The sequence below is a fragment of the Triticum aestivum genome, chromosome 2D (genome assembly GCF_018294505.1).
Source record: "Triticum aestivum cultivar Chinese Spring chromosome 2D, IWGSC CS RefSeq v2.1, whole genome shotgun sequence".
NCBI lineage: Eukaryota > Viridiplantae > Streptophyta > Magnoliopsida > Poales > Poaceae > Triticum > Triticum aestivum.
The window spans coordinates 290,728,721-290,754,640 of NC_057799.1; positions in this window are offsets into that span (position 1 = coordinate 290,728,721).

A 25,920-nucleotide genomic window follows, 5' to 3' on the forward strand; every position below is an offset into this window, starting at 1 on the left:
ATTTCTGCACAAAAATAACACCATGGCAATTCTGCTGAAAACAGCGTCAGCCCGGGTTAGTTCCATTCATATCATGCAAGTTAGAGTCCAAAACAAGGGCAAAAGTGTTTGGAAAAGTAGATACGTTGGAGACGTATCAGCCACCGCCAGCCACAAGGGTGGAGGGCGCGCCCCCCGACCTTGTGGGCCCCCTGGCAGGCCTCCGGTGCCCATCCTTTCCTATATGGTGTCTTTTGCCCTGGAAAAATTCAGAAGGAAGCTTTCGGGATGAAGCGCCACCGTCTCGAGGTGGAACCTGGGAAGAACCAATCTAGGGCTCCGGCGGAGCTATTATGACGGGGAAACATCCCTCCAGGAGGGGGAAATCATCGCCATCATCATCACCAATGACCCTCTCATCGAGAGGGAGTCAATCTGCATCAACATCTTCACCAGCACCATCTCCTCTCAAGCCCCAGTTCATCTCTTGTATCCGATCTTTGTCTCAAAACCTCAGATTGGTACATGTGGGTTGCTAGTAGTGTTGATTACTCCTTGTAGTTGATGCTAGTTGGTTTATCCGGTGGAAGATTATATTTTCATATCCTTAATGATAATTAATACTCCTCTGATTCTGATTATGGAAATGATTTGTGAGTAGTTAAGTTTGTTCTTGAGGACATGGGAGAAGTCTTGTTATAAGTAATCATGTGAATTTGGTATTCGTTCGATATTTTGAAGACATGTATGTTGTCTTTCCTCTAGTTGTGTTGTGTGAACGTCGACTACATGACACTTCACCATTATTTGGGCCTAGGGAAAGGCATTGGGAAGTAGTAAGTAGATGATGGGTTGCTAGAGTGACAGAAGCTTAAACCCTAGTTTATGCGTTGCTTCGTAAGGGGCTGATTTGGATCCATATGTTTCATGCTATGGTTAGGTTTGCCTTAATTATTCTTTCATAGTTGCGGATGCTTGCGAGAGGGGTTAATCATAAGTGGGAGGCTTGTCCAAGGAAGGGCAGCACCCAAGCACTGGTCCACCGACATATCAAATTATCAAAGTAACGAACGCGAATCATATAACATGATGAAAACTAGTTTGACAATAATTCCCATGTGTCCTCGGGAGCGCTTTGCCTTATATAAGAGTTCGTCCAGGATTGTCCTTTGCTACAAAAAGGATTGGTCCACCTTGATGCACCTTGTTTACTTTCATTACTTGTTACCCGTTATGAATTATCTTATCACAAAACTATCTATTACCGATAATTTCAGTGCTTGCAGAGAATACCTTGCTGAAAACCACTTGTCATTTGCTTCTGCTCCTCGTTGGGTTCGACACTCTTACTTATCGAAAGGACTACGGTAGATCCCCTATACTTGTGGGTCATCAAAACTCTTTTCTGGCACCGTTGTCGGGAGTGAAGCGCCTTTGGTAATTGGAATTTGGTAAGGAAACATTCATATAGTGTGCTGAAATTTACTGTCACTTGTTACTATGGAAAATAATCCTTTGAGGGGCTTGTCTGGGGTATCTTCACCTCGACTGGAAGAGAAAAGAGTTGCTCCTCAACCTACTACACCTACTGAAAATATTTATTATGAAATTCCTTCGGGTATGATAGAGAAACTGCTAACTAATCCTTACGCAGGAGATGGAACATTACATCCCGATATGCACCAAATCTATGTGGATGAAGTTTGTGGATTATTTAAGCATGCAGGTATGCCCGAGGATGTTGTCAAGAAGGTCTTCCCTTTATCTTTGAAGGGAAAGGCATTGACAGGGTATAGGCTATTGGATGATATTGGATCAGGGAACTACAACCGATTGAAATTGGAATTTCATCAAAAGTTTTATCCTATGCATCTGGTTCATCGTGATCGGAATTATATATATAATTTTTGGCCTCGTGAAGGAGAAAGTATCGCTCAAGCTTGGGAGAGGCTTAACTCAATGTTATATTCATGCCCCAATCATGAGTTTTCAAGAGAAATTACTATTCAAAATTTGTATGCTCGGCTTTCTCATAATGATCGATCCATGCTCGAAACTTCTTGTACTGATTCCTATATGAAGAAGGATATTGAATTCAAATGGTACTTATTGGAAAGAGTTAAACGCAACTCTGAAGATTGGGATCTCGATGATGGTAAGGAGTCAGGTATAAACCTTAAGTTTGATTGTGTTAAATATTTATGGATACCGATGCTTTTCGTGATATTAGCACTATATATGGACTTGACTCTGAGATGTTAGCTTCTTTTTGTGAATCATTTGCTACTCATGTTGATCTCCCTAAGGAGAAGTGGTTTAAATACCATCCTCCCAATGAAGTTAAAGTAGTTGAACCTACTAAAGTTGAAGAAGAAACTATTACTTATAATGTTGCTCCTATTGTTCCTACTGCTTATATTGAGAAGCCACCATTCCTTGATAGAATAAAGGATCATGCTAAAGCTTCAACTGTGGTCAACAAAAGTAATATTAGAACACCCAAACCCTCTGAGAAAATTAAAGTTGAACCTAGTATTGCTATGGTTAAACATCTCTTGGTTGATAATATTGATGGGAATGTTATTTATTTCTGGGATGAAGCTGCCAGAATTGCTAAACCTGATACTAAAGATAAACATAGACCTGTTGCGGGCATGCATGTAGTATCTGTTAAAATAGGAGATCATTGTTATCATGGTTTATGTGATGTGGGTGCTAGTGTGAGTGCAATTCCTTACACCTTATATAAAGAAATTATGAATGATACTGCGCCTGTTGAGATAGAAGATATTGATGTTACTATTAAGCTTGCTAATAGAGATACTATATCACCAATTGGGATGGTTAGAGATGTTGAAGTCTTGTGTGGGAAGATGAAATATCCTACTAATTTCCTTGTTCTCGCTTCCCCACAAGATAATTTTTGTCCCATTATATTTGGTAGACCTTTCTTGAATACCGTTAATGCTAAGATAGACCGCAAGAAAGATATTGTTACTGTTGGTTTAGGACATATGTCTCATGATTTTAGTTTCACTAAATTTCGTAGACGACCCCATGATAACGAATTGCATAGTAAAGATGAAATTATTAGTCTTGCTTCTATTGCCGTGCCTCCTGACGATCCTCTAGAACAATATTTGCTGGACCATGAGAATGATCTGTCTATGAACGAAAGAAGAGAAATAGATGTAGTATTCTTTAAGCAAGGGCCTATTCTGAAACACAATTTGCATGTTGAAATCCTTGGGGATCCTCCTCCACCTAAGGGTGATCCCGTGTTTGAGACTAAACAATTACCTGATAATTTGAAATATGCTTATCTTGATGAAAAGAAGATATATCCTGTTATTATTAGTGCTAACCTTTCAGAGCATGAAGAAAAGAAATTATTGAAAACTCTGAAGAAGCACCGTGCCGCTATTGGATATACACTTGATGATCTTAAGGGCATTAGTCCCACTTTATGTCAGCACAAAATTAAATTGGAGAAGGATGCTAAACTAGTTGTTGATCATCAACGACAGTTAAATACTAAGATGAAAGAAGTGGTAAGGAATTAAATACTAAAGCTTCTGGAGGCATGTATAATTTATCCTATTGCTGATAGCCAATGGGTAAGTCATGTTCATTGTGTCCCTAAGAAGGGAGGTATTGCTGTTGCTCCTAATGATAAGAATGAACTGATTCCACAAAGAATCATTACGGGCTATAGAATGGTAACCGATTTTCGCAAATTGAATAAAGGTACTAGAAAAGATCATTACCCCTCTACCTTTTATCGACCAAATGCTAGAAAGATTATCCAAACATACTCACTTTTGTTTTCTAGATGGTTATTCTGGTTTCTCTCAAATACATGTGTCAAAAGAAGATCAAGAGAAAACTACTTTTACTTGCCCTTTCGGTACCTTTGCTTATAGACGTATGCCTTTTGGTTTATGCAATGCACCTGCTACCTTTCAAAGATGTATGACTGCTATATTCTCTGATTTTTGTGAAAAGATTGGTGAGGTTTTCAAGGATGATTTCTCCATTTACGGAACTTCTTTTGATGATTTCTTAAGCAACCTTGATCGAGTTTTGCAGAGATGTGAAGAAACTAATCTTGTCTTGAATTGGGAGAAGTGCCATTTTATGGTTAATGAAGGTATTATCTTGGGGCATAAAATTTCTGAAAGAGGTATTGAAGTTGATAAAGCTAAGGTAGATGCTATTGAAAAGATGTCATGTCCTAAAGATATCAAAGGTATAAGAAGTTTCCTTGGTCATGCTGGTTTCTATAGGAGGTTTATTAAAGACGTCTCTAAAATTTCTAGGCCTCTCACTAATCTCTTCCAAAAATATGTTCCTTTTGTTTTTGATGATGATTGTGTAGAAGCATTTGAAATACTTAAGAAAGCCTTGATTTCTGCACCTATTGTTCAGCCTCCTGATTGGAACTTACGCTTTGAAATTATGTGTGACGCTAGTGATTATGCTGTTGGTGCTGTTCTAGGACAAAGAGTTGATAAGAAATCAAATCTTATTCAGTATGCTAGTAAAACTCTAGACAGTGCCCAGAGAAATTATGCTACCACTGAAAAAGAATTTTTAACAGTTGGTTTGCTTGTGATAAGTTTAGACCTTATATTGTTGATTCCAAAGTAACTGTTCACACTGATCATGCTGCTATTAAATATCTCACGGAAAAGAAAGATGCTAAACCTAGACTTATTAGATGGGTTCTCTTGCTACAAGAATTTGATTTGCATATTGTTGATAGAAAGGGAGCTGAGAACCCCGTTGCAGACAACTTGTCTAGGTTAGAAAATGTGCTTGATGACCCACTACCTATTGATGATAGCTTTCCTGATGAACAATTAAATGTCATAAAAGCTTCTCATAGTACTACATGGTATGCTGATTATGCTAATTATATTGTTGCTAAATTTATACCACCTAGTTTCACATACCAACAAAAGAAAAAGTTTTTATATGATTTAAGACATTACTTTTGGGATGATCCACACCTTTATAAAGGAGTAGATGGTGTTAATAGATGTTGTGTACCCGAGCATGAACAGGGACAAATCCTATGCAAGTGCCACTCCGAAGCTTACGGAGGACACCATGCTGGAGATAGAACTACACACAAGGTATTGCAATCAGGTTTCTATTGGCCCACTCTTTAAGGATGCTCGTAAGTTCGTCTCGTCATGTGATGAATGCCAGAGAATTGGTAATATTAGTAGACGTCGGGAAATGCCTATGAATTATTCACTTTTTATTGAACCATTTGATGTTTGGGGTTTTGATTATGTGGGACCTTTTCCTTCCTCTAATGGGTATCCACATATTTTAGTTGATGTTGATTACGTTACTAAGTGGGTAGAAGCTATTCCAACTAGTAGTACTGATCACAACACTTCCATTAAGATGCTTAAAGAAGTTACTTTTCTGAGGTTTGGAGTCCCTAGATATTTAATGACTGATGGTGGTTCACATTTTATTCATGGTGCTTTCCGTAAAATGCTTGCTAAATATGATGTCAACCATAGAATTGCATCTCCATATCATTCTCAGTCTAGTGGTCAAGTAGAATTGAGCAATAGAGAGATTAAATGAATTTTGCAAAAGACTATTAATAGATCTAGAAAGAATTGGTCTAAGAAACTTCATGATGCTTTGTGGGCTTATGGAACTGCTTATAAGAATCCTATGGGTATGTCTCCATATAAAATGGCTTATGGAGAAGCATGTCATTTACCTCTCGAACTAGAACATAAGGCATATTGGGCTATTAAAGAGCTCAGTTATGATTTCAAACTTGCCGGTGAGAAGAGGTTATTTGACATTAGCTCACTTGATGAATGGAGAACCCAAGCCTATGAGAATGCCAAGTTGTTTAAAGAAAAGGTTAAAAAATGGCATGATAAAAGGATACAAAAGCGTGAGTTTAATGTAGGTGATCATTTTTTGCTATACAACTCTCGTTTAAGATTTTTTGCAGGAAAGCTTCTCTCTAAATGGGAAGGCCCTTACATCATCGAGGAGGTCTATCATTCCGGTGCCATAAAGATCAACAACGCCGAAGGCACAAATTCGAAGGTAGTAAACGGTCAAAGAATCAAACATTATATCTTAGGTACTCCTATAAATGTTGAGACCAATATAATTAATATCGTAACACCTGAGGAGTACATAAGGGACACCTTCCAGAACGTTTTAGACTCTGAAAAGGAATAGGTATGTGGTACGGTAAGCAAACCGACTCCAAAACATTTCCAATGATAAATTTTCTCCGTTTTGGAATATTTAAAAAATTAGGAAAATTAGAAGTAGTCTGAAGGTGACATGAGGCCACCACAACGGTGGAGGGCGCGCCCTACCCCCCTAGGCATGCCCCCATCCTTGTGGCCACCTCGTGTGCCCTCCGGACTTCGTTCTTGCATGATACTTCTTATGGTAGGTAAAAAAATCATTATATAATCTCCCGAAGGTTTTGACCACAGTACCACGACAAAATCCTATGTTTTCGTTTAGAGTTGTTTCTGCAGCAGATTTGGAGCAAGATGTTGTGACGCCCTCGATTCAATCGTACACTAATCATACACGCAAATGTGTATGATCAAGATCAAGGACTCACGGGAAGATATCACAACACAACTCTAGACACAAATTAAAATAATACAAGCTTTATATTACAAGCCAGGGGCCTCGAGAGCTCGAATACATAAGCTTGAATACACAAGAGTCAGCGGAAGCAATAATATCTGAGTACAGACATGAGTTAGACACGTTTGCCTTAAGAAGGCTAGCACAAAAGCAACAACGATCGAAAAGGCAAGGCCTCCTGCCTGGGAGTCTCCTAACTACTCCTGGTCGTCGGCGGCCTCCACATAGTAGTAGGCACCCTCGGGGTAGTAGCAGTCGTCAAAGGTGGCATCTGGCTCCTGGGCTCCGACATCTGGTTGCATCAACCGGAAAGAAGAAGAAAGGGGGAAAAGGGGGAGCAAAGCAACCGTGAGTACTCATCCAAAGTACTCGCAAGCAAGGATCTAACCTACATATGCATCGGTATCAATGAAAAGCGTTGTATCTGTGGACTGGACTGCAGAATGCCAGAAGAGAAGGGGAAAGCCTAGCCTATCGAAGACTAGCATCTTCTGGAAACCACCATCTTGCAGCAACAGGAGGGAGTAGAGTAGCATAAAGTAAAGTAGTAGAAGTGTTATCAACCTCAGCCAGAGATCCTTTCTCGACTCCCTACGAGAAAGCAATCCCAGAGCCATACTGTCCACTTATCACCTCATATCCAAGTCTCATCTCAAGTATCCAGTTCTAGTTGTATCGATCGGGATACAACTCCAAGTGTCCGTTACCATAGGACAGGCTATCGATAGATGTTTTCTTCCCTGCAGGGGTGCACCAACTTACCCACCACGCTTGATTAACTCCGGCCAGACACACTTTCCTGGGTCATGCCCGGCCTCGGCCAAACAATACGCCGCAACCCGACCTAGGCTTAATAGAGAGGTCAGCACACCGAACTAAAACCATGCCCCCAGGGGTCATGGGCCATCGCCCCGGGAACTCCTGCACGTTGCGTACACGGCTGGTAAGCAGACCTAGCTACCTCCTTTAAAAAGGCAGGTGCTTACCAGTCCAACCCGGCGCGCGCAGCTCAGTCGCTGACGTCTATTAAGCTTCGGCTGATGCATACGACGCAGAACGCCCATACTATGCCCACGTGATGGTTAGTGCTATCAGGCCAGAGGCCCCTTGGATCAAATATCTAAATCATAGTGGATTTGGAGCACGCAGTAAGAAGCAGAGACTCACGAAAGATGTGACCTGCAAGGGCTAGGAATGCCCGGCCACGCCTCCTAATTATCTCGCGGGCACCCTCCAGGTCAACCCGTCTCCACATCACTCGCGGGTACCCCTCAGGGTCGAACCGCTTTTCCAAGTAGCGGAGGTAAAGTCCAAGTATCCGTGTGTCCAAACATCAAGGGGAAAACCCGAGGAATCACCCCCGGCGAATTCCACTCGATGTAATGATCAAGGTGAACGTAAGAGGGACCACCCTCGAGGTTCACACTTGAGGGGTTGCACGATAGAGTCATATTGAAAGTGGTTAAGGAGGAAATCACCCTCGATGACCACGACTGAATAGCTACACTACAGGGTTAACATCAGAAGTGCTGAAGAGGTCTCACCCTCGGCACTCGATAATAACCGTGTAGTGTCGAGCAACTAAGGGGAAAGTGATGTGCGGTGCCGGGGCCTTGTCTTCGATCCCGTTGATCGGGTCTTCAATGATGAAGCAGGGGCAACAAGGACAAGGTGGGGGTCACTGATGGATCACTAACCAACCTACACTAAGCAGTTTAGGATAAGCAGGTAAGGTAGAATGAGCATGTTACAAAAGTCGGCTATGCATCAGAATAGGAGCAATCAATTACAGTAGCAAAATCTAATGCAAGCATAAGAGAATAGAATGGGCGATATCGGAATGATCAAAGGGGGGGCTTGCCTGGAAGCTCTGCTGTAAAGGAAGAAGGGTCGTCGTAGACGTAGACGATCAAAGGGGCAACATCGGTGTCTTGGTCTACCGGAGAGAAGAGGGGGAAGAAACAATAAATATAAAGCAAACATAGCATCACAAAGTATAACATGGCAATATGCTGTGCCGGGTGTGACCTAACGTATGGCTACACGAATAAGGTGAAAGGGGAATTCAACCGGGAAAGTTTTCCCGAAGTTTGGCATTTTTGGACAAATGAACCGGATGGGGACGGTTGCAGGTTCGCTATGCTAGGGACACATGGCAGACGAACGGACCGCGTATCCGGATTCGTCTCGAAATTCTGAGCAACTTTCATGTAGAAAACATTTTCATCCAAGTTACGAATATTTTTCTATGTTTTTCAAAGTTTTAATGATATTCTAAAATTAACAGATTTAATCAATCTAATTTTGGAAAATAAAAGGAAAAGGCTAGGTGCACCCGGTCCAGTGCACCCCACTGTGTACAGGAGGCTGACAGTGGGGCCAGTCAGCAGTTGACTGGTCCACGGTTGACTGGTCAAAAGGCCTAGTGGGACCCAGGTGCCAAAGAAACACACTATTTTTAGCAGATTATTATTTAAACAACTGGATTAATTTAACCAAGGGTCCCACATGTAATTGACTCATAATTTTAGACAAGGGTTATTTAACCCACGGGGCCCATCTATCATTTGCTAATAGGCTAAATTAGCACTAAACTAATACAGTACTAAGCTACACTTAACCTAATTAAACAAGGACCGGCCATCACTGGACATAGTCCAGCCGGCCACGCACACAGCAATATACAGGGGCCTTGGCGACCATGGCTAAGTGCGGTAGTAGAAGAAGCAAGTGAGCAGCAGCTCCTAGTAGCAATCAGCGGCAAGAACAAGCAGCAGCACATAAGAGAGCAGCAGCAACGCCGCAGGCGAGCAGCGCGACAGTAGCGCAGCAGCTGCGCGCGAGGCACAGCCCGGGCACGCGTGGCGACGCAGCACGCGTCGTCGGGCGTGACCGAGGCGGCTAGGAGTTCGCAACAAGCGCGGCCAAGCGAGGCAAGGGAGCGGCAACGGGCGGCGAGCGGGGCAGCGGAGCAGCAATAGGCAGCAGCAGCGTAGTAGAGCAGAGGCAGCAAGCAGAGCAGCGCAAGGAGCAGCAGGCGCTCGTACGTGGACACTGAGGTTCGGCCATGGCGGACTATAGCTCATACATGCGACTAAGGCAATGGAATCGAAGGGAAAACAAGGGGAATCGGGGAAGGGCCTCACAGCGGTTCTCGACGACGTGCTCGGGAGGCCGGGGAAGCGTCGAGGGAGCAGATCCGGGGCGGGGAAGCGACGACCGGACGCGGGGAAGACGACCGATGGCGAGCGCTCGGGGACTCCTGGCTCGAGCCCTTCGGCGTGGTGATGGAGCCGACACGACGGAGCTCCCGGACGCCTTCTCGTCGCTCGGGGTGGCTGGTGGCCGTGTTAGTGGCGAGCGGCGGCGACGACAGCGCTCGGCTCAAGAGTGAGATGCGAGGGAGAGGGCGAGGGGGAAAGTGTCCTAGGGTTTCCAGCGAGAGGGAGGCGGGGCCCTTGTAGGCAAGGGGGAGGCCGTGGATGGCCTCCACACAAGGCACGGCGCGGCCATGGCCTGCCGATGGGTGCCACGACCCCCTGCCTCCCTGTAGCAGGAGGTTGGGGATGGCAGGGGTGGGCTGGACCTGTTTTGCTAAAAGGGCCAAGGGTCCAGTAGGTTTAGGTCCCCTTCTTATTTTCTATTTTGTGTTCTTTTCTTAGCTTTTGCTTTCTGTTTTCCTTTAATTTTCAACAGCATTTTAGGTCTATAAAATATGAGACTTACACCAATATTATCATGCCAAATTAGTTCACTGCCACAAGAAGATTGGCAGTTAAATAAATTATACTAGCATTTTTATAAATCAAAAAGGCATTTAATTTATTGTTTGGCCACTTTTTATTTATTTAAGGGCACTAAACCATTTCATAAAGAAGTTGGTTTCTCCACCAGTATTTCCTATGGATTATTTGACACATTTAGAACAATTTAGTTTTGACATTTTGAAAACTTTATAAGTTTGACTTGATTTTAAATTTGAATTAGAACGGGTTTTGAAACAACGTGAGTTTATCAACAGTAATCGTGGTGACGTGGCAACATTAGTGGAGGGTTACTGTAGTGTAGTTATCCGGGCGTCACAATTCTCCTCCACTACAAGAAATCTCGTCCCGAGATTTAAGGGGTGGAGTAAGGGGGAAAGACTCGGGAAGGATGGAGCTCAACACAAGATAGGTACCTGGGGGCTATCTCAGTGAACGTGCCATAGAGGCATCTCTCGAGTTGAAATTCAGGAAAGTCATCGAGAGAAATTCTAGAGGGTGCAATAAGAAGCTTCAAGTGGATGGATAATCGTTCGATGTCTGAAACAGAGTGTGAAAGGGGTTCAAAGTATCGAGAACAAGTATTGCATATGATACCAGAACAGATCACAAGAAGGTGGCTCATGAATTACATACCTAGCCAAGCGTGAGGAACAATTTTGGAAGACAGGGATGTACATGAGGGTCAGGTTTCGATCCGGTGGAACTGTGGGTTATGGGCCTACCATGTGGGTTAAAAGCAGGAAGGGCGCTAACATTTTGCACGGTCATGATAACAAGGCCGGTCAGAGGATAGACTATCAGTTATGTTGGCAACAACGTTGGTACCAAGGGTGAGGGATGAAGAGAACCATTTTCCTGCTCGTTGAATGAGGCGGACCAATAGGCAAAGTTCTCGTCCATCGGGGGTTACTGGGATGTCGTCAGCAATAGTAACAGGGTCACTATGACAGAGTTGTAAACCGAGGTGTTTCCATAAGTAGGGAATTATTTCTACTTATAACATATATAGATTACAATAAAGGTTAGGCAAACCAATGGAAAGGAAAATATGTTTATACACAAGATTTAGGAGTGTATCTTTTCCCAAGGAAAAGTAGAGCATGATATACATGTTAGATCAACAAGTACATCACCATTTGGATAAAGGGGCAAGGGAATTCATGATGTTATCCATACAACGGTGTTTGGATAATAGAGCAAGAAACATTTGGCAATGCTCTTCCAATGTTCTTGTTGTTGTTCGGCGTACCACAGTCATGCTTTGAGGTAACATTAACATGGTGTTTCAAGCAAGATTGAATCTGAAGGTCACAAGAAGTACAAAGGAACAATTCCAAGAATGTCAAGGAATGTAAGATATAACCAAAACATGACCAAGTCTGTATTGGCAGGAAGTCAAGGGTGGTGTCGATGACAACACGAATCATCGACGGGCAAGGATGGTATTTCTCCTCAAGAATTCGATTGATATCTTAGAACAAGGCAGTATATTGATGGTGATCACGACAAATTTTGTCGAGAGGCTCTATGAAGATGCCATCGAGCAGCAACGACATCAAGCAAAAGGAATGATGAAGCAAAGGCTATTGGAACCATGGATACGACACAAGCTCGGATTCAAGCTTGTTATTCAAGGTGGAATGATAAGATGAGGAAGATCGACGGAAGCTTCGCTCATCGTCGAAAAGTTGTGCTCCAGGAATAAGGACCAGGTAGCACAGTTAAAATTAGCACGATAATGATATACCCGATAAGGCTAGGAATGACTTGAAGGATTATTTAACTCGTAAGCAACAAAAATTACTTAGAGTTATTGATTCGGAGTGCGGGATCGATTCACTTATCGGTGTTCTTGAGTGACTAATAAATCAGAACCCAGGGGAAATATGAAATCGGTGAGAAGCAATACTAGATGAAGACTCATAGGAAGCAACACGGTCCTTTGATATCCTCGAGATTCCGGAGGGTAATAATCGAAGGAAGATCAAAATAGAGGTTGCGGAGATGTATTGATGTGCAGAAGGCAAGTACTTTAACTTGTCCGAGAAATGGGATCAAAGGGGAACACTCATGGTCAGAACCACGGTTGCAAAGGATCAAATCCCAGATATAAGATGATCTTATACCGTGGGGATAATTAATTTTAAGAGAAGCTTCCATGATAAGATCTACATCGTGTCCATGGGCATGAACACAAAGTTCAAGGTCGACTCCCACTTCTTCAATGCATATCATTTCATTTACTTCTCGCTTTCGATGAAGTTGTAGTGTTGAAATGTTATCTGGCTAAACACCAGAAGAGTGAGACTCGTTAATACTCTCGGGTTCAAACGGATTATGGGAAGCATAGGTTCAACCCATAGGGGTATCTTAGGAACCTATTCCACAAACTTCAGAAGTAAACAACACAAGCTCGAAAGCAGAGCATGGTTGACAAAAGGAGAGGATACAATTACCAAAGGCATTATGTATCTGGGAAAGAACTTCACGAGGTTCTTTGAATATGAAGGACACTGTCGGATGATAATCCAATAATGGATCCGGCGATCAAGAACGGAGCTGATGTGAGTATCGATATTCAATTAGAAGAAGAAATAATGCAGAGGCATCACATTTTGGAAATATCTGATAATTCCAAAGCTTAAATGCAAAGGAATTATGATTTCCAATTCGGGGGATCAGAAGCAGATGCTCTAATCAAAAGATAAGCAAGTGGAAAATACATAGACCGACAATCATTCATTGTTCGATTTGCCGAGAACCAGCTCATACCCGGAGTGGAGTCTGAGCCAGAAGGATAAATAATTACCAGGGAATAACTAATGAATGTGTGCATTCACGCACATGTCGAATCAATAGGATAAGAGTGACAATCTCAAAGGAGTTTAATGAATATTGTTAGACATATGGAATTAACCATAATGCAAGACGATAAGGAAAAACAAGAGCAATAGGCTACTGAGGATTATCGGAAGATCGGGTAGTTTTCCAAAGAATTTTGTGAGACATATGAACAACTGGGGATGAACGAACCCCCGATAAGTGTGACGAATTATTCGTAGGGTTATTCAGGCGGAAAAGAGCTGCAAGGCAGTCGGAAAAAAGATTCTCGAAAGTCGTAGAATACTTTCGGGTATCTTGTAATAACAAGAACAACTAGGGATGGAAGTATGAATGGCGAGGTACGCAGTTATCCATAAGGATTCAACGGTGATAAGGGATTGCAAAAGAAATAGACACAAGTTCTCGGGAGTAGATCGGAGATTATCTTTGAAGTCTTCTCGTGAAGCAGGTAACCGTTCGGAATGAAGGGGCTCTCCGGGTAAAGTCGTTACGAGAACCTAATGTAGTTAGTAAATTCATTTAACCCGAATAGAAGAGAGAACAGAGTCCCAGAGTATAGACGAGGAGTAAAAGATCCTAATACCACCCAATGGCAACGTGGGCCCCTAAGCCACACAGCCATGTTAGTAAAAGTTTTTGTAGTGACTAGACTCAACTTCGGCCAAGGAGCTGGAAAGGGGGCTACCTACAGGCAGTCGGCTCTGATACCGACTTGTGACGCCCTCGATTCAATCGTACACTAATCATACACGCAAATGTCTATGATCAAGATCAAGACTCACGGGAAGATATCACAACACAACTCTAGACACAAATTAAAATAATACAAGCTTTATATTACAAGCCAGGGGCCTTGAGGGCTCGAATACATAAGCTCGAATACACAAGAGTCAGCAGAAGCAATAATATCTGAGTACAGACATGAGTTAGACACGTTTGCCTTAAGAAGGCTAGCACAAAAGCAACAACGATCGAAAAGGCAAGGCCTCCTGCCTGGGAGTCTCCTAACTACTCCTGGTCGTCGGCGGCCTCCACGTAGTAGTAGGCACCCTCGGGGTAGTAGCAGTCGTCAAAGGTGGCATCTGGCTCCTGGGCTCCGACATCTGGTTGCATCAACCGGAAAGAAGAAGAAAGGGGGAAAAGGGGGAGCAAAGCAACCGTGAGTACTCATCCAAAGTACTCGCAAGCAAGGATCTAACCTACATATGCATTGGTATCAATGAAAAGCATTGTATCTGTGGACTGGACTGCAGAATGCCAGAAGAGAAGGGGAAAGCCTAGCCTATCAAAGACTAGCATCTTCTGGAAACCACCATCTTGCAGCAACAGGAGGGAGTAGAGTAGCATAAAGTAAAGTAGTAGAAGTGTTATCAACCTCAGCCAGAGATCCTTTCTCGACTCCCTGCGAGAAAGCAATCCCAGAGCCATACTGTCCACTTATCACCTCATATCCAAGTCTCATCTCAAATATCCAGTTCTAGTTGTATCGATCGGGATACAACTCCAAGTGTCCATTACCATAGGACAGGCTATCGATAGATGTTTTCTTCCCTGCAGGGGTGCACCAACTTACCCACCATGCTCGATTAACTCCGGTCGGACACACTTTTCGGGGTCATGCCCGGCCTCGGCCAAACAATACGTCGCAACCCGACCTAGGCTTAATAGAGAGGTCAGCATGCCGGACTAAACCTATGCCCCAAGGGGTAATGGGCCATCGCCCCGGGAACTCCTGCACATTGCGTACGCGGCCGGTGAGCAGACCTAGCTACCTCCTTTAAAAAGGCAGGTGCTTACCAGTCCAACCCGGCGCGCGCCGCTCAGTCGCTGACGTCTATTATGCTTCGACTGATGCATACGACGCAGAACGCCCATACTATGCCCACGTGATGGTTAGTGCTATCAGGCCAGAGGCCCCTCGGATCAAATATCCAAATCGTAGTGGATTAGGAGCATGCGGTAACAAGCAGAGACTCACGAAAGATGTGACCCTGTTGCCCCATCTCGAGGACTTGCGGCAAGGGCTAGTAATACCCAGCCACGCCTCGTAATTATCTCGCGGGCACCCTCCAGGTCAACCCATCTCCACATCACTCGCGGGTACCCCTCAGGGTCGAACCGCTTTTCCAAGTAGCAGAGGTAAAGTCCAAGTATCTGTGTGTCCAAACATCAAGGGGAAAACCCGAGGAATCACCCCCGGCGAATTCCACTCGATGTAATCATCAAGGTGAACGTAAGAGGGACCACCCTCGAGGTTCACACTTGAGGGGTTGCAAGACAGAGTCGTATCGGAAGTGGTTAAGGAGGAAATCACCCTCGATGACAACGACCAAATAGCTACACTACAGGGTTAACATCAGAAGTGCTGAAGAGGTCTCACCCTCGGCACTCGATAATAACCGTGTAGTGTCGCGCAACTAAGGGGAAAGTGATGTGTGGTGCCAGGGCCTGGTCTTCGATCCCGTTGATCGGGTCTTCAATGATGAAGCAGGGGCAACAAGGACAAGGTGGGGGTCACTGATGGATCACTAACCAACCTATACTAAGCAGTTTAGGATAAGCATGTAAGGTACAATGAGCATGTTACAAAAGCAGGCTATTCATCAGAATAGGAGCCACCAATTACAGTAGCAAAATCTAATGCAAGCATAAGAGAATAGAATGGGCGATATCGGAATGATCAAAGGGGGGCTTTCCTGGAAGCTCTGCTGTAAAGGAAGAAGGGTCGTCGTAGACGTAGACGATCACAGGGGCAGCATCGGTCTCGGGGTCTACCGGAGAGAAGAGGGGGAAGAAACAATAAATATAAAGCAAACATAGCATCACAAAGTATAACATGGCAATATGATGTGCCGGGTGTGACCTAACATATGCCTACACGAATAAGGTGAAAGGGGAATTCAACCAGGAAAGTTTTCCTGAAGTTTGGCATTTGTGGACAAACGAACCGGAGGGGGACGGTTGCAGGTTTGCTATGCTAGGGACGCGTGGCAGACGAACGGACCGCGCATCCGGATTAGTCTCGAAATTCTGAGCAACTTTCATGTAGAAAACATTTTCATCCGAGTTACGAATATTTTCTATGTTTTTCAAAGTTTTAATGATATTCTAAAATTAACAGATTTAATCTATCTAATTTCGAAAAATAAAAGGAAAAGGCTAGGTGCACCCGGTCCAGTGCACCCCACTGTGTATAGGAGGCTCACAGTGGGGCCAGTCAGCAGTTGACTGGTCCATGGTTGACTGGTCAAAAGGCCTAGTGGGACCCAGGTGCCAAAGACACACACTATTTTTAGCAGATTATTATTTAAACAACTGGATTAATTTAACCAAGGGTCCCACATGTAATTGATTCATAATTTTAGACAAGGGTTATTTAACCCACGGGGCCCATCTATCATTTGCTAATAGGCTAAATTAGCACTAAACTAATACAGTAGTAAGCTACACTTAACCTAATTAAACAAGGACCGGCCATCACTGGACATAGTCCAGCCGGCCACGCACACAGCCATATACAGGGGCCTTGGCGTCCAGGGCTAGGTGCAGTAGTAAAAGAAGCATGTGAGCAGCAGCACCTAGTAGCAATCAGCGGCAAGAACAAGCAACAGCACATAAGAGAGAAGCAGCAACGCCGCAGGCGAGCAGCGCGACCGTAGCGCAGCAGTTGCGCGCGAGGCACGGCCCGGGCGCGCGTGGCGACGCAGCACGCATCGTCGGGCGCGACCATGGCGGCTAGGAGTTCGCAACAAGCACGGCCAAGCGAGGCAAGGGAGCGGCAGCGGGCGGCGAGCGGGGCAGCGGAGCAGCAATAGGCAACAGTAGCGTAGTAGAGCAGAGGCAGCAAGCAGAGCAGCGCAAGGAGCAGCAGGCGCTCGTACGTGGACACTGAGGTTCGGCCATGGCGGACTACGGCTCATACAGGCGACTAAGGCAATGGAATCGAAGGGGAAACAAGGGGAATCGGGGAAGGGCCTCACAGCGGTTCTCGACGACGTGCTCGGGAGGCCGGGGAAGCGTCGAGGGAGGAGACCCGAGGCGGGGAAGCGACGACCGGACGCGGGGAAGACGACCGATGGCGAGCTCTTGGGCCTCCTGGCTCGAGCCCTTCTGCGTGGTGATGGAGCCGACCACGACGGAGCTCCCGGGCGCCTTCTCGTGGCTCAGGGTGGCTGGTGGCCGCGTTAGTGGCGAGCGGCGGTGACGACAGCGCTCGGCTCAAGAGTGAGATGCGAGGGAGAGGGTGAGGGGGAAAGTGTCCTAGGGTTTCCATCGAGAGGGAGGCGGGGCCCTTGTAGACAAGGGGGGAGGCCCTGGATGGCCTCCACGCAAGGCAAGGCGCGGCCATGGCCTGCCGATGGGTGCCACGACCCCCTGCCTCCCTGTAGCAGGAGGTTGGGGATGGCCACGGGTCCAGTAGGTTTAGGTCCCCTTCTTATTTTCTATTTTGTGTTCTTTTCTTAGCTCTTGCTTTCTGTTTTCTTTTAATTTTCAACAGCATTTTAGGTCTATAAAATATGAGACTTACACCAATATTATCATGCCAAATTAGTTCACTGCCACAAGAAGATTGGCAGTTAAATAAAATATACTAGCATTTTTATAAATCAAAAAGGCATTTAATTTATTGTTTGGCCACTGTTTATTTATTTAAGGGCACTAAACCATTTCATAAAAAAGTTGGTTTCTCCACCAGTATTTCCTATGGATTATTTGACACTTTTAGAACAATTTAGTTTTGACATTTTGAAAACTTTAAAAGTTTGACTTAATTTTAAATTTGAATTAGAACGGGTTTTGAAACAACGTGAGTTTATCAACAGTAATGATGGTGACGTGGCAACATTAGTGGAGGGTTACTGTAGCGTAGTTATTCGGGCGTCACAGATGTCTTCGGAAGAGTCGGTCGGGGCGAGTCGTGTATCTCACCCGACACCGGGTCAAAGAGCGTACAACGAAGCCAACCACTTTGGGCAAGCAATGGAGGAAGAGATGGAGGCTGACTTGAAAAGAGTGGATGCCATGTAGGAGGATCAAGAAGTTACCTCTCATCTTCAAACTAGATTCATGCTGAAGGAACTTCAGAGCTCAGCAATACCAAATTCGGTTATTCCTCCAAATGCTAGATTTCTCTCTTATGAAAATATGAAAAAGAGTGTTGCTTTCTCTCCCACAGCCAGGAAACATCCATGGGTGGATGGAGCTCTAGCCGTCACGGGTAAACTTTGCAAGGAAGTAATGGATCTTAAGCAGCAAATTAATAAGCTCAAGGAAGAGAATCGTATTCTAAGGGGCACCATCGCCAAGAATATCACATCATCACCTCCGAGGAAAGAGACATAAATACATGGGTATGGGCACTCCCCTTGGCAACTGCCAAGCTTGGGGGAGGTGTCCCGGTATTGTATCATCACCACAACTCTATCTTTATCGTTTTTCTTAGTTTGATCCTTTTGGTTATATCTTGATCTAGTAGAATAAAAATTTAGTATGATCTAGCTTTGAGTTTTTCTTTGATCTCTATCTATGTAATCGAGTCCGTGAGATATATAATAAAGAGTAGTTTTGAGTTGAGGGCTTTGCTTTCTTGCTATGATCTTGAGGGAATCAAATAAAACAAAGTATAGAAACAAATAAAAAGTTCATACATTGATCTTATGGAGAGTAATGACTTCACATATAAAGAGTATGATGAATAAAAGTTGTTGAGAGTTGACAAACATAGTTTTGGTCATTGTTGCAATTAATAGGAAGTAATAAAGAAAGAGAGGCTTCACATATAAATATACTATCTTGGACATCTTTTGTAATTGTGAGCACTCATTAAAATATGACATGCTAAAAAGTTGGTGTTGGATAAGGAAGACAACATAATGGGTTATGTTTTCTTATATTTGAATAGAAGTTATACTGTCATGGATCATCCAACATGTTGAGCTTGCCTTTCCCTCTCATGCTAGCCAAATTCTTTGCACCAAGTAGAGATACTACTTGTGCTTCCAAACATCCCTAAACCCAGTTTTGCCATGAGAGTCCACCATACCTACCTATGGATTGAGTAAGATCCTTCAAGTAAGTTGTCATTGGTGCAAGCAATAAAAATTGCTCTCTAAATATGCATGATCTATTAGTGTGAAGAAAATAAGCTTTATATGAATTTGTGATATGGAAGAAATAAAAGCGACAGACTGCATAATAAATGTCTTTATCACAAGCGGCAATATAAAGTGACGTTCTTTTACATTAAGATTTTATGCATCCAACCATAAAAGCGCATGACAACCTCTGCTTCCCTCTACGAAGGGCCTATCTTTTACTTTTATCTTCTACCCTTATACAAGAGTCATGGTGATCTTCACCTTTCCTTTTTACACTTTTTCCTTTGGCAAGTACTATCTGTTGGAGAGATCCGGATATATATATCCGCTTGGATGTAGGTTTTCATGAAGTATTATTGTTGACATTACCCGTGAGGTAAAAGGTTGGGAGGCGAAACTATAAGCCCCTATCTTTCTTTGTGTCTGATTGAAACTTTGTACCCATAAGTATCACGTGAGTGTTAGCAATTCTGAATGATTAAAAGATAGTTGAGTATGTGGTCTTGCTGAAAAGCTCTTATTTGACTCTTTCCGATGTTATGATAAATTGCAATTGCTTCAATGACTGAGATCATAGTTTGTTAGTTTTCAATGAAGTTTCTGATTCATACTTTACTTTATGAACGAATTGTTACTTTGGCATAAGAAATTGTATGACAATATATGTTGTTGTTCTAAAGATGATCATGATGCCCTCATGTCAGTATTTTATTTTATCGACACTTCTAACTCTAAACATGTGGACATATTTTTCGATATTGGCTTTCGCTTGAGGACAAGCGAGGTCTAAGCTTGGGGGAGTTGATACGTCCATTTTGCATCATGCTTTTATATCGATATTTATTGCATTATGGGCTGTTATTACACATTATATCACAATACTTATGCCTATTCTCTCTTATTTTATAAGGTTTACATGAAGAGGGGGAATGCCGACAGCTGGAGTTCTGGACTGGAAAAGGAGCAAATATTAGAGACCTATTCTGCACAACTCCAAAAGTCCTGAAACTTCACGGAGATTAGTTTTGGAAAATATAAAAAATATTGGGCGAAGAAAGCACTAGAGGGGGGCCACCAGCCAGCCACAAGGGTGGAGGGCGTGCCCTATCCCCTGGGCGCGCCCCCGGCCTTGTGGGCCCCCTGACAGTCCTCCGGTGCCCATCTTTTGCTATATGGTGTCTTTTCCCCTGGATAAAATCAGAAGGAAGCTTTCAGGGCGAAGTGCCGCCGTCTCGAGGCTGAACCTAGGCAGAACCAATCTAGGGCTCCGGCGGAGTTGTTCTGCCGGGGAAACAACCCTCTGGGAGGGGGCAATCATCGCCATCGTCATCACCAACGATCGTCTCATCGAAAGGGGGTCAATCTCCATCAACATCTTCACCAGCACCATCTCCTCTCAAACCCCGGTTCATCTCTTGTATCCGATCTTTGTCTCAAAACCTCAGATTGGTACCTGTGGGTTCCTAGTAGTGTTGATTACTCCTTGTAGTTGATGCTAGTTGGTTTATCTGGTGGAAGATTCTATTTTCAGATCCTTAATGATAATTAATACTCCTCTGATTATGATTATGAATATGCTTTGTGAGTAGTTACGTTTGTTCCTGAGGACATGGGAGAAGTCTTGTTATAAGTAATCATGTGAATTTGGTATTCGTTCGATATTTTGATGAGATGTATGTTGTCTTTCCTCTAGTGGTGTTATGTGAACGTTGACTACATGGCACTTCACCATTATTTAGGCCTAGGGGAAGGTATTGGGAAGTAATAAGTAGATGATGCGTTGCTAGAGTGACAGAAGCTTAAACCCTAGTTATGCGTTGCTTCGGAAGGGGCTGATATGGATCCATATGTTTCATGCTATGGTTAGGTTTACCTTAATTCTTCTTTCATAGTTGTGGATGCTTGCGAGAGGGGTTAGTCATAAGTGGGAGGCTTGTCCAAGGAAGGGCCAGTCCACCCACATATCAAATTATCAAAATAACGAACGCGAATCATATAAGTATGATGAAAACTAGCTTGACAGTAATTCCCATGTGTCCTCAGGAGCGCTTTGCTTTATATAAGAGTTCGTCCAGGATTGTCCTTTGCTACAAAAAGGATTGGGCCACCTTGCTGCACCTTGTTTACTTTCATTACTTGTTACCCGTTACGAATGATCTTATCACAAAAATATCTGTTACCGATAATTTCAGTGCTTGCAGAGAATACCTTGGTGAAAACCACTTGTCATTTCCTTCTGCTCCTCATTGGGTTCAACACTGTTACTTATCAAAAGGACTACGATAGGTCCCCTGTACATGTGGTCATCATTCCACGGGCTCCAACACACTCTATGAGAATAAAAAGGTGGCACAACTTTGGCTATAGGGGACATGGCGGCATCATACAATAGCGATCATTCGCTATAGTTGTAGTACTAGGGCGACAACTCCTATAAACCTTGCGCTTGGTTGTTCGCCTCTTCGGGAGGTTCAACAGTTCGTACTCCTGTGAACCTTGCACTTGGCTCTTCGCCTCTTTAGAAGGTCCAACAATGATGATACTACAGTACAATATGCTTCTGGCAATCCGACACCGAATGAACTGATGCACGTCCACCGTGAGGGCGAGGGAGAGGGAGAGGGCGTTGTAGTCAAAACCCTCTCCTCGTCCTACGAGCCACCGCGTACGTGGGCGAGGGAGAGGGCATAGGCATATGTAGTAAGAAAGCTTCTCCTCGTCCTGTGAGCCACCGCGTGTGGGCGAGGGAGAGGACGTAGTAAGCAAGCTTCTCCTCGTTTGACGAGTTGACGGGACACATCAAAGTAGTACTAGTCCATACTACGTCGTAACACACTGGATTAATTTGAAATCAAAAAAACACACTGGCGATCAACGTATGTAACAATACGCACATTACGGTCACTATATAGTTTTGCGGTGATTATACGGTCACTAGCTCACCGTAGAGCACTGTATTGCACCCTGCTGATTGGTTACATAGTCGACGTGGCACTTCGTTGACTGGTTAAATTGACACCTGGTTTCTGGGTCCCACTTGTCAGTTGGAAAAGCAAAGAAATCAGTTAAACAAAACTTTACGCAGGCGCGACAGGAGTCCAACCCTTGCACGAACCACCATGGATGTGTATGCGAGTGTATGCATGTGCACTCCCTCGGTCCGTGAAAAACTATACATCTAGCATTAGAAATTATCCCAACAAAGAGTGTACATCTACACTTCCAATGCACTTAGCCTTTAATCTAATCGGCATTGATTGACTAATGCACCAACTTGTGCTCTAGCTATAGGCTGCATGTATATCATAATTACAGCATGCAACAACCTTCATTTAGTCTTCTTCTCTCAATGGTCGCATGCACACATAAGTCTGCTATACTTTTGGGCATTAATTATGCCATGAAGTTCGGGTTCCTCTTGGTCAATGTGTAAATCTCTATATGTACAGTCTTTCACGGACGAAGGGAGTAGGTTGAGCACTTGAGCGTGAGCGTGTGTGTTGCGTCATGTGTTGTGTGTCGCATGGATGCATGAGTGTTGCGTGCGTGCATGTGTTCGTGTGAGTGTTGCATGCCTGCATGAGGCTTTTACTCCCTCCCATCGACATGTTCATATTTTCAAGCTTCATTAAAATATTGCATGCAAGAATTAAGATAAAACTCACCAATGCGTGTAAGAATTTTGTTCCTCACACATTCATTCCAATTAATACATTTGTAAACACAATTTAATTGAGGAAAACGAGCCCATTATTGAGTAATTTTGGAAAAAAAATCTTCGGGCACTCATCATTTACTACTACCTTGGTTGATGATTTTTTTTATTGACCTATATATAAACCTCTGACCTGGTTTATTGGTCCGCTTCGTACTAAGTGTAAAATTTTGACCGTAAATTTAACTAACAAAGTGTCAATGCATGTCATAAAAAACTATACCATTAAAAACTATGTTCAAATACGAATCCAGTGACATGATTTTTGGTGACATGAATTAACATTTTATTAGTTAAATAGATGGTCAAAGTTTGACACAAAATACTAGTAGTACTCCTACATTATTGGCGTCGTGACAGAGGCAAAGGTGTCCCATCTTTCGATGAGATGGTGGCTATCGTTTTGGAGGAAGTCGACTTTGACGATCCGACTACGAACGTGCGAGGACGTCGCGCCTTAGCAATCGCTAAACCAACTCCGAGAGGTAATGGATCACACCGGAGCACGATCAACCTGACCACGAAGGTCTGTTTCCTGCAGGCAAACAAAGAACAAGCAAGAAACTAAGATTGCAATCTGGGTATTGCGAATATAAGAGGAAAGCTTTATTGATCAAGGTGGGGTTCTGTGACATCTTGGTCTGGTCGTTGAACACAAACGAAGTACGCGAAGTTGCAGCTATGGCAAACTTTTAATCTAAACAAAACCCGAAGTCTAAACGACGCCCTAAGGGATGTATATGTGGAGAAAGAGGGGGGAATTTCGTGGCCCTTGGAGGAGGGGGTCCGAAGCCAACCCTAACTCTTGTTTCCCCACACATACGGACTCTAAAAACAGCCTATACTCAAGTATTTCGAAATTACATGGGCCTGGCCCAATAATAAGGTGACGCAGTACCTATAATAGCCTCTGGACGAAATTTATGAAGTGGCATCTTGTATATTTCGTCCAAGGCTTCATGCACTCAATATGGTGGCTTCAAAGTCCTGAAATCATCACTGGAAACTCCCTTCTTGTTTCCCTTGTGCATGCCATCAACTCCACGCTTGTTCTTGCTCCAATGTTCATCCTTCTCCAAGCTAGGCCCTTCATTTGTAAGCAAGACAAATGTATCCAATTTAGGCAGCATCATATTCTCATGAACATTAGAATCATTACCAAAAATCGAAAGTACTTGGTAATTTAATTGGCGTGCGCGAGCTCTAGTAATTGGTCCAGTATGTATAGTAGCAGGGGTTGTGGGTGTAACAATGGTATTGATGTCCTCATCATCCTCCCCTTCTTGACATGAAGTCGTCCTCGACGGAAGCTCATCTTCCTCACCCAAATAAGGCTTCAAATGTGCAATATTAAAACTGGGACTAACCCCAAAATCTGCAGGCAGCTCAAGTTTATATGCATTATCATTTATTTTCTCTAACACCTTAAAAGGACCATCAACACGTGGCATTAGCTTTGATCTGCGCAAATCAGGAAATCTATCCTTACGCAAATGTAACCAAACAAGATCTCCAGGTGCAAACACGATATGTTTTCTACCCTTATCTCCAGCAAGTTTATATTTAGCATTCACACGCTCAATGTTTTCCTTAGTTAACTCATGCATTTTTAAGATCAATTCAGCACGTTGTTTAGCATCAAAATTAACCTTCTCCGAAGATGGAAGAGGCAACAAATCAATAGGTGCACGAGGTAGGAAACCATACACAATTTCAAAAAGGGCACATCTTAGTAGTAGAATGCAACGAACGATTATAAGAAAATTCAATATGAGGCAAGCATTCTTCCCACATTTTCTTATTATTCTTCAAAACAGCCCTAAGCATAGTAGGCAATGTTCTATTTACTACTTCAGTTTGTCCATCAGTTTGGGGGTGACAAGTAGTACTAAAAAGCAGTTTAGTCCCTAACTTAGCCCATAAACATCTCCAAAAGTGGCGAAGATATTTAGTATCACGATCTGAAACAATAGTATTTGGCACACCATGCAAGCGAATAATTTCACGAAAGAACAAATCAGCAACATTAACATCATCATCGCTTTTATGACATGGAATAAAGTGTGCCATTTTCGAGAATCTATCCACGACAAAAAATATGCTATCCCTCCCCTTCTTTGTTCGAGGTAAACCTAAAACAAAGTCCATAGATATATCTTCCCAAGGAACACTAGGTACAGGCAAAGGCATATATAAACCATGAGGATTGGGTCATGACTTAGCTTTTTGACATGTAGTGCAGCGAGCAACAAAATGCTCAACATCCCATCTCATCTTTGGCCAAAAGAAATGTGTAGCAAGTATATCCTCCGTCTTCTTCACGCCAAAGTGTCCCATTAGTCCTCCTCCATGTGCCTCCTACAACAAGAAAAGATGAACGGAGCTAGCTGGAATGCATAGCTTGTTAGCACGAAACACAAATCCATCATTAACGACGGACTTGTTCCATGTTCTACCTTCTTTACAATTCTACAATACATCTTTAAATTCAGCATCCTGCACATATTGATCTTTGATGGTCTCCAAACCAAATATTTTGAAGTCAAGTTGTGAAAGCATAGTATAACGTCGAGACAATGCATCAGCAATAACATTTTCTTTACCCTTCTTGTGTTTAATGACATAAGGGAAAGTCTCAATATATTCAACCCATTTAGCATGTCTACGGTTCAGTTTTGCTTGACTTTTAATATATTTCAAAGATTCATGATCAGAATGTATAACAAATTCTTTGGGCCATAAATAAAGTTGTCATGTTTCTAAGGTCCGAACAAGAGCATATAATTCTTTATCATAAGTAGAATAGTTCAGACTAGGCCCACTCAATTTTTCAGAAAAGTATGCAACATGTTTGCCATCT